The 13,578-nt window shown below is 34.0% G+C and overlaps 1 protein-coding gene across 3 annotated transcripts in view; it reads left to right on the top strand.

Moving 5' to 3' along the window:
* The window catches only part of Lin7a (lin-7 homolog A, crumbs cell polarity complex component), a 140,670-nt gene that overhangs the window by 44,602 nt on the left and 82,490 nt on the right, over nt 1–13,578 (top strand). The gene's annotated exons all lie outside the window — the stretch shown is intronic.

Raw genomic sequence — 13,578 nt, 5'->3', positions numbered from 1 at the left:
CAGTTAGTATCTGGGACTTTTCTAGTATTCAACCTATACTATGTTTTTGTTAAATCTTTATCAGATGAAGTTTTTCACTATTTAATTTTTGTTAAAAATGAACACAGGTTGGATAAGCACACAATTATTTCTCAAAATTTTAACCTAATAATCAAAGGCTTAAAAAAATTCTTCAAGAGTGTCTGAGTTCTCTTCCACTGGCTTCCCTTCAGTGGAAAATATATAAGTTAGAGAGAAACCCCACAGACTTTCTCTTGGTTAAACTCCTATTTATGACCTCTCCGTAGACCAAGGCTACATTTCCTACACTTTTTCTTTCTTCATAGAGTGCCATTTACCTGAGACTGTGTGGCAAATTTTTCCTTTTTTAGAGATTTTTATCATTTTTTCTGTGTCATTGCATTCTGCTTTTATTTATTTCTGCTCACTGAGTATATACAATAGCTCCTGACCAATTCAGTCTGAGTTCATGGAAATTACGTTCCATTAAGATAAGTACACAGTTGAATATCAAAAAGTGACAAGACTAGGGAAAAAAGTAAAGTGGTATAGAGGTGTGAGGGTAAGGACTGTACTAAGTCAGTGTGATCAGATTTAAAAACCTAATTAAAATAATCAGGAGGAAACCTGTTCTAGGCAGAGAAACCACAAGTGCAAAAACCCATAGGCAATTATGGTCATAATACATAAAAATAATAGCCCAAAAGGCAGTATATGTGCAGTGCAAGAAGTGAGATAGGGTCCCTCGATCTAGGCAGCTGGAACTCTGTGGTCACCTAAGCATTCATAAACCACAGTCATTGAACTTCATTCTAAGTATGATCAGAAGCCCTTGGAGAGTTTTGACCTGACCGAATTTGTGTTTTGAAAAGGTTTCTGTGGCTACCCAAGGGGGTACAAGAGTATAAACACCAGTAATAAAGTAATGAGATCAAATCAGAAATGAAATGATGGTAATTGGATACAAATTTTGTGATTTAATTACCTGGCTTTCTCAGAAATATTTGTTAGATAATATTTTAAACCATGATCTTAATTGCATTTATTGCAAATAATTGCAAAAAACAGATTAATAAGGTTGTACAACACAGTTTGTGCTCAAATAGGAAGGCATGGTATGCTCTTGCCAAATATTTTTACTGCTTTATGTAAGTGCAACAGTAGTTATTATTGCATATTGAGGTAATCTCATATTTGGGTTATGTTTGAGTGAAACCACTGAATCGGCTCTTGGCATATGTGCAACCCTTATAAGAAGAGAATAGTGTAATGAAATTTTGTTTTTTAACTAAAATGAATGCATAAAAATCAGAAATTTATTTAGTTTTTTTTCTGTAATCTGTAATAGAGGCTAATGGTGAGACAGTACAAAAAATGGGCCTGTATGTTCATGGAGAAAGACATTGCTTTATTAATAAATAAGCTATACTTGGATGCCAATTGACACATGGCTTTATTCACAACACACATACAGTGGTCAGTAATTTCTTTGACTGTGTTTTATTTCTGAAGGATCTCAAAATAATCCTGATCATAGATTAATTTACTCATTCAATGAAAGTAATATAAGATCACATGACAAAGAAATTAGCTAACGTGACAGTACTTTTCTACAGTGAGATGTGCTGTTTGATAAGAGTATGTTCACACAAGATATTGAATTAAAAAATGAAATAAAAATATTATGGTACTGATATTCCTAGTAAAGAGTACTTATATGCTTTGAAAAAACTTGTGCAAGTTACACTGTAATGATTAAAGTAAGTGACTTAAAGTTTATAAATGTAAGTTTGAAATTTAACAATTATAAAATTCTGATTTTTGAATATAAGAATTGACTTGTGATACAAACAGCTCAATTTCCAAGATATGGGCTTTTCCTTGGTACTTCGTATTTTCTGTGTCTCAGTGGAAAAAAAAATCAGTAAATGAATGATCATATCTAAGAAGACATCCAATTTCTGAAACACAATACAGAGAAATGTTCTCCACAACCAAAGTAATCAAAAACATCATCAGTCTTCTTACCACCACAACTGTGCAAGCTCTAAAATATTCAAGCCTTCTGCCCTCCGTGGTGACATCCTCTCTGAACCGGAGCACAATGTGCCACCAACAGGAGTCTGTGATAGGAACAAACTCTTGTGTTCATAACTGCCCTGTGCACATTTGAACCACAAAATGCAGCACAAAGTGATGCAAAACTCTCTTTCAGCCAAAAACCAGAGGCTGTGTGTTGGTGTTTGCTGATATAGTATAGAATAAGAAAATAAACTAACTCTAATAGGACTATCATTTTGCAGTAGCCTGTAGGATTGTACAAAAATGTCCTGATGCTCAGAGTGTCCATTATTCAAAGCTCTTTCCATGAGATACTTTTCCTTAGAAGGATCTCCAGATTGGGAATTTTCAGGATATTACTTCTCACAGTCACATGTGGGAAAGTCACTGTGAAGCATTCTGCAGATCACAAAAAAGTAGCAAAGTCATGATGGTAGCATCTCAGACACACCCGCCAATGTTAGAACCCCAGCTTGGCTATGTGTTGTAACTTCTCTGAAATACCATTTTTCAATTGAAAATAATTAAGAAAATACCACTAATTTTACAGTGGTCCTGGTAATTACAGTTCATGTTTTTGAGACACATGAGTGCAGTATCTGGTAGCCAACAGTCACACACTGAGTGGATGCTGTTGTTAAGGAGTAGAATCCCATTTTATTCCTAGATACAATGTTTTGGTAAATCAGGAAATAAATAATAGAGAGAAAGTAAAGTGATGGTGTGTTCATAAGAAAATACACCAGCCTAAAATATTCATTGCCAAGCCATCAGTTTTTAAGACAAAATAAATTGAGCCATTATACTCAATTCCACAATAATATGATAAGTAGAATCATGACATAAACTTTTGTTTTTGATACTTTTGTCTTGGGGGGTGATGGAATCTAACACTGGTGATTGTGAATTCTAGGCAAGCACTCTGCCCTGCCCTTTTTATTTTAAGACAGCATTCAGTAAGTTCCTCAGTTTGGTCTCAAACTTTTATTCTCCTGTTAGTATAGTATAGTGATAGAATGAAAAGTAAACCTACTCCATAAGGAGCCTCCCAGTAGCTGGAACCACAAGTGTGTGCCAACACACCCAGCTCTTGGCTGTGTTCTGTACAACAGCTTATGGACTGTGTGAAGGAAAATATGCAGGCAAGCCATTCTGCTTCATTAAAGAGCTGATAATATGAAAGAGCACAGGTTCAGAATTAATATGAAAAAAGAAATAATGCACTTGGGTCAATAGTAAAAAAAAAGTGAATGAAACTAAAAAAGTGAAAGGAGGAAGAGTTGGAGATAGGAGGAGCAGGAGAGAATAAGAAGCAAAGAGGAGAGAAAAAGGAAAGAACAGTAAGGGAGGAGGGGAGAAGGAAGGGAAGAAGAATGAAGGAAGAACTCAGGGAGCAGGCAGACAGGCAGTGGGCTGCTGATGCTGAACTGTGGCTCACTTTAGTGTAATAGAAAAACACAGAAGCAATATTGGCAATTGAGACAGACCTGTGTCCACTTCCTTACTTGGCCACTTACTTATATACTCCTTTGAAAAGTACTTTTGTGTTCTTGACTTACCTTCTGTTTCTTAAAATAAAATAAGACAACGACGTCATAGGAAGATTAAAATTAAATGAGATATAATATTAAATTCTCTGACTAATGCAGTGTGGAATTAAGAAATGGTAGCTATTCTGGTCAAAAGTATGGTGATTTGAGAGACATTGTGTTAAGATTTGAATACTCCTAATAGAAATATTAGTTAAGAAACAGAAAAAAAAAAGATCCTATAGATTTTAATCACTAAAAATTGCAGAATTATTAAAAGAAGGCCATTGATGTTAAGAAAGATGTCGACAAACTCTATAGCTTTTAGGTCAGTGTAACCAGCACAATAAAAGAGCTGAGCACCTTCTCTTGTGATGACAAGATAAGACCTTGGAGACATCAGGCCACATGAAGAGAAAACGTATGTGTAACATAGGAGTTTTATCCCATGTTTAAGGGATAAGGGGAAAAGGAAATAACCATGCCAGTCCAGCAGATTAAAAAAGAATGAAAGAATCCAGAAAGTTTAGGGATAACTAGAAATACCGCACAGTGAGTTCACATATAATGAAGGAATCTTCTGATGACAACTAGTATATTTAAAAACACTTTAAAGAAGTTTTTTAAAAAAAAATTTATGAGACATGATGATATTTGAAATATGTTCCTTGCATAATGATCAGATCAGGATGGTTAGTGTATACATCGTCTCATGGATTTATCATTTCTTTTTGAGAATATTTAAAACCTCTTTTCTAGGTCACCCTACTTACATGTTAGAATGACAGAACTTGTTTCCACTGTCTGGCTGTCGTTTTGTACCTTACTGACCACAGCGCTCCCAGTTCTCTCCCCTTCCCTCTTCACCACAGCCTCTATTCTCCTATGAGATCCGCTTTCTTTTTGGATTCCATGTATGAGTGAAGTTATGCAGTGTTTGCTTTTCCTTGCCCAAATTATTGCACTGAATGTACTATTCTCCAGGTTTATCCATGTTGTTTCAAATGATAGGCTTTTTATGGCTGAATAATATTCCATTGCATATATGCACCATATTTCCTTTATCTGTTCATCTGTTGTTGGGAATTTATTTTGATTCTAATTTTTGGTATTGTGACTAGTGCAAAGACACATGAGAGTACAGAGATAACTATTTGATTTCCCAATTTCAGGCATATAATATGCCAATATGTTTACTTATTCTGTAGGTTGTCTAAAATGGTATTTCTAAACTGAAGATCTTATAGATTTCATTGTTGTAGATAAAGTAAATTAATTGTTGTAGATAAAGTAAAATCAAATATGTGTGTGTATAAATTTAACTTTATTTTTCCTTCCCTTTTGTGCAAAAATGTGTTTTTTGGTAAAATGTGACTTTCTTAATATTTGAATGTATTTTTAATGTTTTACTGTAAGCATGAAAAGAGTAGCATGGGTTCATTAAGTAAAGCTGTCTTCCTTGTATGATGACATCCAGAATAGCATTAGTGTCATCAGAATTAACAAAAATGTATCTGACATTATGTTTATGCCTCTCTCTCTCTCTCCATTTGCATTAAATTTAGTGTAAATTAACAAATGTCAAAGAAAGGTGAAGGCTTCTACATTTTGCTTGATTTTATTTGCATTGCTAAGTGAGGTAGGACCACAAAAGCCAGACTGTTTGTTGTGAGATAAGTCTTCTGCCAATGAGCTTGTGCTCATTTTTGAGCATCCTGAAAATATAAGGTTTTTTTTTTTCCCCTTAGAGAAAAAAATTCAATTTTAAAAGGGTGGAAATTTACCAAAACTTTATTTGCAACACCATGAAAAGCTTGACATACTTCCAAGCAAATGAAATCATAAATAACTGGAGAAGCTTTATCAAGTTAAGCTATATGGGAATGTTTGAAGTGGTGGGTTGTTTGGAGTCAGAAAAAAATTAAAGCAGTGCCTCTGTTCGCTTGATATAATCTCCTCCTGAACTCTGACATTTCAGTAGTACTTTGAAGCCAGTTGTGATGAAAGCAACAGCTACAACATTCGCATTCTACATGTAACTGGGTGAAAACGCTCATTGTTTCAGTATAACTGTGATTTTAATCTGGCATGTGAATGCTAATGCCCTGCTGTGCATGTATGAGTAATGCCTCCTGGATACTTGAAAGGCCATGTTCTTCCAACAGTGAAAAGTTTCTAGTTTGATAGTCAGGCAAGACTCATAACAGAAGAAAAGTCTTGATCATATCTCTCTATATGTGACATATATTGTTTCTGGATCCAAGACCCAGCGAGATGAATAGCCTGTGAAGACAGGTTTCACTTACCCCAGACACTTAGTGCTTCACTGATCAGTGTGCATCCCACAGTCAAAAATTGATGATTTCCCTAAAAGATGCCCTCCCTGCCCTGTTAAAGGTGTGCTTACAGTCTCTCAGCCATCTCCTTGACTGTGTATGCTTTGTTTAGAAATAGAGCAGAATATTGTTTTTACTATTTAATGTCTCTTGGCTTTTCCAGAGGAAAAATGTGAATGCACTGGGCTGAACTTGCATCAGGAATTTCACCTGAGTTTTACTTTTGTTTTATTTTTGGTGTGTGTGTGTGTGTGTGTGTGTGTGTGTGTGTGTGTGTGTGTTGAGTAGTTGAATCTTAGAACAATTTGACAATACAGGCGTCTTTGTGGGAGGACTTTCTGATAGTAGTCAGGCCGAAAGAAAGAGGATAGTCTCTCTAAGCTGAGGCCTTGGCACTGAGCAACTGTCCCAGCTCATTTGATTTTTAATTTATTTTTTATTTTGAGATATAAATGGAATTAAGGTGTGTCATGTACAAGTGCCAACTCCCCATAATGAGTGTAATCATTTTGCATTGCAAATATGCACTAACAAAAATGAAAATAAAATTAAAAAGGGGAGACAGACAGAGACAGGATCTTGCTCAATTGTTAAAGTTCTCCGGCTGGCCTCAAATTTGCTGTCCTCTACTTTAGCTTCCCAGAACACTAGGATTAGACCAGGTCCAGCTAAAACTAGTCTTTCAACTCAATTCCACATTCACTATTCTGGATAAGTATTATAGCTACTAAAAGAAAGATTTGTGTACAAGAAAGGGAGTTGAAAATGGGAAAGCCTTGACCAAAGTCAATCCATCTAGAGGGAAGATTTGCAAACATCTGGAAGAGTGCAAACCGCAACTATGCATGTATGTGGATATTTTTATTAGTAAATGTTTGTGGTAGATCAGAAATACATTCATGTAGGTAGCTGTTACAAGCACACAGCATGTCTTACTTACTTTGGGACTCTTCTCTTCCTCTCCATTTCCCTGTCTCTCTATCTTTGGCCCTCTATCCTTTTACAAAAAAGATCTATTTCCCTATTTCCTATTATGCATCTTTTTTTAAATTTTGGTCTTGGGTTTATTTAAATTTGTGGTTTCTCTGAAAGAGAAAATGTACACTTTTTAAACTTATTGTCTGACTTATTTTACTTACGGATTCAAAGTATACCCATTTTCCTACAGATGACTGAAGTTTATCCTTCTTTATGAAAGAGAGGTAATCTATTGGATAGAAGCACTGCATTTTCTTTATCTATTCATCTCTTCTTGAGCGTATAGACAGCCCCCAAGATTTACATATTATGCACTGTGCTGTTATAATCATGGATAGGTGTATACCGTGTAATAGGATGTTCTTAACTCTTTCCCAAAGATAGCTAGCAGAGGAATAGCTGGGTCACATAGAATTTCCATTTTTAGTTATTTGAAACCCTCCATGCCAATTCTATAATGTCTGTATTGGTTCATGTTCCCAGTATACGAGTGTTTTTTTCTCCCCACAGCCCAGCTAGCATTTGGTATTGCTTGATTTCTTAATGATACCCAGTCTTTCTGGGGAAGAATGAAATTTCATTGTTGTTTTAAATTTGCATTTCTCTAAGGGTTAAAGATGAACAATTTTTGCATGTATTTGTTGACCATTTCTACTTCTGAAATGTGTCTGTCCATCGATTACTAGTTTCAAAGCACTATAATGTAATAGAATATATGGGATGATTTTGATTCTTTTATATCTAATTAAGCACTCTTTAGGGACCAGTGTGTGGCTTATTTTGGAAAAATTTCCAAAGTAAATTTGTAAATATCTATTTGTAGGTATATTTATAGATATTTAGTAACATTCATAGATATCTATTTATGTCCATTTTTTTCAAAGGTCTGGTTCAGTTCTGATGTTTCTTTGTAATTTTTTTTTAGTTTGATCTGTCTTTCTGTGAAAGTAGGGTACTAAAGTCTTCCACTATGACTGTGTGGGTGTTTATTTGATCTCTTTATTTTATGAAGTTATATGCCTTGACATTCAGTGTGTATATATTCACAATTAGTAATTCATCCTGTTATTTATGCCTTACTAATATACCTCTTCTGGTCAATTTTAGCATGAAGTTTACTTTGATAATAAGTTGCTGCCCTGCTTGCATTTGTGGTCTGTTATATAAAATATTGTTTTCCACCCTTGATTTTTAATCTACGAATTTCTTTCTAGATTAGGTGAGTTTCTTGAATACAATAGATGTTGGACTAAATCCATGTCTGTCACAATGCACTAAACTAAAGTCAAAATCGATCAAAGTTCTAAATATTAAAACAGAAACACTAAATCTACTGGAATACAAAGTAGGTAGAAATCTGGGAGACATGGGGGTAGGCAAAGAGTTCAGGAACAAAACCACAAATTGCACAGGAAGTGCTTCAAAGACTCAGCAACTGAGATCTCATCTTATTAAAAAGTTTTTGCACTTCAAAAGAAAGCACCAACAAAGTGAAAAGAAAACCCACAGAATGGGAAAGAATTTTAACCAGCAGTCCTTCAGACAAAGGAATTATATCCAGAACATATAAAGAATTGAAAAATATCAAGCCCCCAAATTCTAAGACCTCTCCAAAAATGGGGATCTGAGATGAACACACATATCTGAGATGAAGATATAAAAATGACAAATAAATACATGAAGAAATGTTCACCATCACTGGTCACTTGAGAAATGCAAATTAAAACAGCATTGAGATTTCATCTCACTCTGTAAAGAATGGCTGCTTTCAAGAAATCAACTGATAACAAATGTTGGCAAGGATGCGGGAAAAAGGAACACTTCTCCACTGTTGGTGGGAGTGCAGACTGGTGCAGCCACTGTTGAAATCAGTATGGAGATTCCTCAAAAAACTAGGATTGAAAGTTCCATTCCATCCAGCTATTTCCCCTCCTGGGTATTTTCCCAGAAAAAGTGAAAAGATCATGTCACAGTAATATATGTGCACCCGTGTTTATAGCAGCACAATTTGTAATAGCTAAATCTTGGAAACAACCAAAATGCCCATCAATCGCAGAGTGGACAAAAAAGATGTGATATTTTTTTACACAATGGAATATTATTATAAAAAGGCTATAAAAAGTTGATTGTGAGGCTTTTATAGGTAATGGAGACAACATGAAACTATCCTCATAAATGAAATAAATCAGAGTCACCTTTGTAAATATCATATTGCCTCCCTAGTATAAAAAATAATAATAATAAAACAGAAATAGTAATAAGATCCAAAATGTATAATAGGTATTGTAGTAATGAAAGGGAAAGAAAGTGCTCTAAAGGATATAACTATGGGTATGTTTAAGGGTGCAAGACAGATAACCATACTACTAAGTTTTTGTTAGTTCATCAAACAAACTAGTTTATAGTGTCATTGTTTGATTGTCCGGCCATCTTTTATGCTTTGACTTTATAACTTGAACAACTATCTAAAATAACAATATATAATTTTTGAATTAGTGATTTCTTACTGTTTTTTTTACTAGTGATTTCTTACTGTTATTTTTTAAAATTCTGTATCATCTCTACTCTCTTCTGTTTTGCTTTTTTTCTCTTAAAAAAAAACTAAAAACTAATAGACTGTTGGATTCCAATTTTTGATCCATTCTGCCAATCTATGTCTAACTGGGGAGGCCATTCACATTGAGAACTATTACTAGAAGGTACTAACTTACCCATTGCATACTTTTTCTGTTGTTCATTCCTATTTCTTATTTTTTCCTTCTTCTTCTTCTTCTTCTCCTTCTTCTTCTTCTCCCTCTTCTTCTCCTCCTCCTCCTTCTTCTCCTTCTATTTGTTTGTGTTTGTTTGTTTTACCTTCCTTCCTGTATTCATTCCATCTCATTTATTGCTTCTATCTAGGATATTCTCAAGTATTTTTTGGAGTGCTGGTTTGTTCATGTAACTCATAAAGTGCTTTTTTGTTGAGGTATGTTCTTGCTCTCAGTCAGTTTTGATGGATAGTTTTGCATTATATATTAGTCTGGGTTGGAAGTTGTTTTGTTTGTTTGCTTGTTGTTTTGGCTTTTTTTGAGCTTGAAATATTTCATTCCAAGATCCATCCTTTAAGGTTTGTGGTGAGAAGTCTGCTGTAACCTTTCTGTTTGGACTGTTTAAAAGCAAAAGAAACATTCAGATGTCTTTTTTGCTGACAAAGGCTGCATTATTGACACCAACCTTTCCAAAAACAGTTTCATGTAATTTGAAAACAGTGGATTTGGAAGACCTGGATTCAACTTGAAGTGTCTTAGGGAAGGCTCAAGAGACTGGATGAAAGTCTGCTGTGCTCTGATTCTGAATTTAATGGTATTTTCTATTAAAACTCATGTTAAGCTGCAACTTAGGACAGTTGTTGCCATTAATATGAGTTCAAAATTGATTGAAATACTAAAAATGACATGAATAGTTTCCTGTAAAAGATTATCTAAATTTTTTTACTAAATTAAACAAGCTTCTTGTTGAAATTTATGGTAGGCATTATGAAGTTTTATTTTTCTGTATATGAGGTAGTTAAATTTATTATTTTTTCTAGGAAGCAGTAATCAATTTTTCCAAGTTAATTAAAGAGTCATACAATTTTTTTGTAATATATGAAGTAACTCAGGAACAAAGGGGGTAAACATTTACATGTATCTCGGTCTATTTTGAGTTTTTATAACAGAATACCCATCACTGTGCATTTTGAAGAGACAGCAGAAGGAATGTTCCAGATCAAAATATCAGGATTCAACACTTGATGAGCTGTCTTGCTTTTGTCTCACATGGCAGAAGGTGGAAGGACAAGCTAGTGAGTTAGTTCCATTGCTGCAGGAAGCTCTTTAAAAAGAAGTTTAATTCACCAACCAGAAATAAACCTTTTGGCCTAATCACCTCCTGAAGATCTCCCTTTTTAACTTTCCTGAAGATCTCCCTTTTTAACTCTGTCACATTGAGAACTCATGAATTTTATATGGGACACATTCAAACCATGACAACATGCTTAATGGAATTTTTTGAGATAATGCCACAGCTTCTCCTGCCATCCCTAAATGAAGACTATTCCTAATAAAGAATTATGTTATTGGAAAAATACTGCCCAACTACTTAGTCTCTTCTCCAAGGTCCTTCAAGCTGTGTGAATGTATAATTACCAGAAAATAGCCTATGTGTTTCCTTATAACTGAAACACATAATCTGCATGAAAAGCCGAGCATGATGTGTGGATCCTGAGCATATGTAACTGTGTGAAACTGTCAATCAAGTAGGAATGATAGATACTATGGAGGTTTTTAAGCTGATGAAACCTGTGATAAATGAGCTTTTCGAAGGTTTTAAAGGGTATGATTTATTATTTTGAGGGAACTTGCAAAAGAAGTGATTTTCTCACTCATTGGAACAGTTTTTAAAATATGATTTTAATTCTGTTTCTGCAGATTTACCTGAATAAAGACGCATTTTAAATGACATGCAGAGAGGATTTGTATCATTAACATGTCACTCTCTGGTAGCAGGAACAGGGTCTGTGTGGCAGGAATTATCTTAGACTATAATTGTTCTAATGGGTCATTGATCTTAAAGATGTCTCAGCAGACCCTCTTAGATAGCCTGTAATGATTTAGAAGACTGTTAGCATCACCATTGAATAAACACACAGCTCAAATCTTTACTTGCCATTAGAAATGATAAAATAAACAGTACATATTTTCAGAAACTTGTAATTACATGTACTTACAGAGCAGTTCAAAATAATAGAGTTCTTGGAGAAGTTGTGTTTTATATAAGTCAGATAAAGTGAACATTCTTTCTTCTGGTGAGATCATAGGGTGGAAATCAGAACTTCTATTTTTGGCACCATGGATGACAACTGTTTTTTTTTTTCCTTCCCAGTGAACGAATCATCTAACCTTTTCTTGATTCAGAATTTCCAAATACCAAGAGACAAGTCTGTCTGTACAAACTGACTAAAATGAATATTAAGCTTCAAATTGCTATTTTTAAAACAAACTTGTTACCTTTGATGGTAGATGAGCTATGTAAAAAAAATTACAAGTAGCGTTGTACATAGTTCAAATGTATATAAGACTATAATTTTTTCTTTCTGCTTTTTTTTCTTATAGGGAAATATACAAGTTTTATAGTTTGCAATATAAAACTGACCATTATATCTTGTGTTTATCATTTCCTTGGCTTTCTTTCTGTGCAGTATGATTGCATATGGTCCTAAAATACATTAATCTTATTTGTTTTAAATGTTATTTAAAAAGAACTAGTGCTAATGGACTCTTTGTAGTTATCCCTTTTCACCTAATATCTTGCTTCTAAGACTTCTAAGACTTTTTATATTTTGTGCTATATTACTGCATTTGTTTAGGCTGCTGTGTGATATTCCATAAGAATATGTCACAATTTATTAATTCACTCTCCCATTTTTAAGCATTTGAGCTATTTCCAAGTTCTCATCATGAGGACTGGTAGTACAGTTAACATGCATGGGAGTTTTGTCAAATGACCAAAATTTCTCTGGTGTATACATAGGTGCAGGATTTCTGAGTCATAATTCATGAGAGTGTTCAACTTATTTTAAATGTCTAGTAATATAAAGAGATAATGCCAAATATTTTCCAACCTTGGTTGCTTCATTTACATACTAATGAACAATATATAATTTGTGTATCCCCACTACTTTCAACACAGCACATGAGGCATTTAAATCTTTACCAATTAAGCATACTAAAATGATATCTCATTGCAGTCAGCATTTGCATTTCTTTGATCACTTAGTTGTTGAATATCTCTTGGCTGTATGTGTTTCTGTGAAACAGCTATTCTTGTGTTTGTCTATTAGTTTGTACTTCTTATGTACATTTTATATATTCTTATAAATGATTCTTTACTGATAGAGATATTGTAAATATATTCTGTAACCTTGCAACTTGTTTTTAAGGTATAACCCATGATTAAAATTCTTAATTTCAAGTAGTCACATTTTTTTTTAATTTTAAAGAGATTCAATGAAAATGAAACAGTTAAAAACAAAACAATAAGAATGACACAGGATTTCAAATCAAGATAATAGGGAATTAACAATGGTCACTCTATTGCATATTTTTACCTTCACAATAGTTGCTCAGATTTCAAGAGACAGGCATATAACACAGATTAAACAATATAAGCACTCATGTTTTCTTTCCATGAACTAATAGGAATAGTCGTTTAATTGTCTTAGCTATCATGAGTATATAATTTTTCCCCTTCCTGCTTGTCACTTTTTCTACTTCCCAGTTGTTCTTTCCCTTTGAGCTGTTTATTTCCCTTTCACAATTTCAGATTTGGAATCTTATTTACTCTTTCAGTTTTTTATACTAGGGAGACAATATGGTGTTTACCCATGTGAGTCTGACTTACTTCACTTACGAGTATGCTTTCTAGTTGCATGTATTTACCTGTAAAAGCCTTAAATTTATCTTTATAGCTGAGTGGTATTCCATTGTATAAAAATACCACATCTTTTTTATTCATTCCTCATTTTATGGGTATTTGGGCTGTTTCTCAGATTTAGCTATTACAAGTTGTGCTGCTATAAACATAGGTGCACATGTATCGCTGTGATATTGTATTTTTAATCCTTCTGGGAAGATACCTGGAAGGGCAATAGCTGG

This window comes from Cavia porcellus, unplaced genomic scaffold (genome assembly GCF_034190915.1).
Source record: "Cavia porcellus strain 051 isolate PalLab524CR breed Dunkin Hartley unplaced genomic scaffold, mCavPor4.1 scaffold_8, whole genome shotgun sequence".
NCBI lineage: Eukaryota > Metazoa > Chordata > Mammalia > Rodentia > Caviidae > Cavia > Cavia porcellus.
Note: the sequence above shows the minus strand (reverse complement) of the source record. Positions and strands in the feature narration are given on the sequence as shown.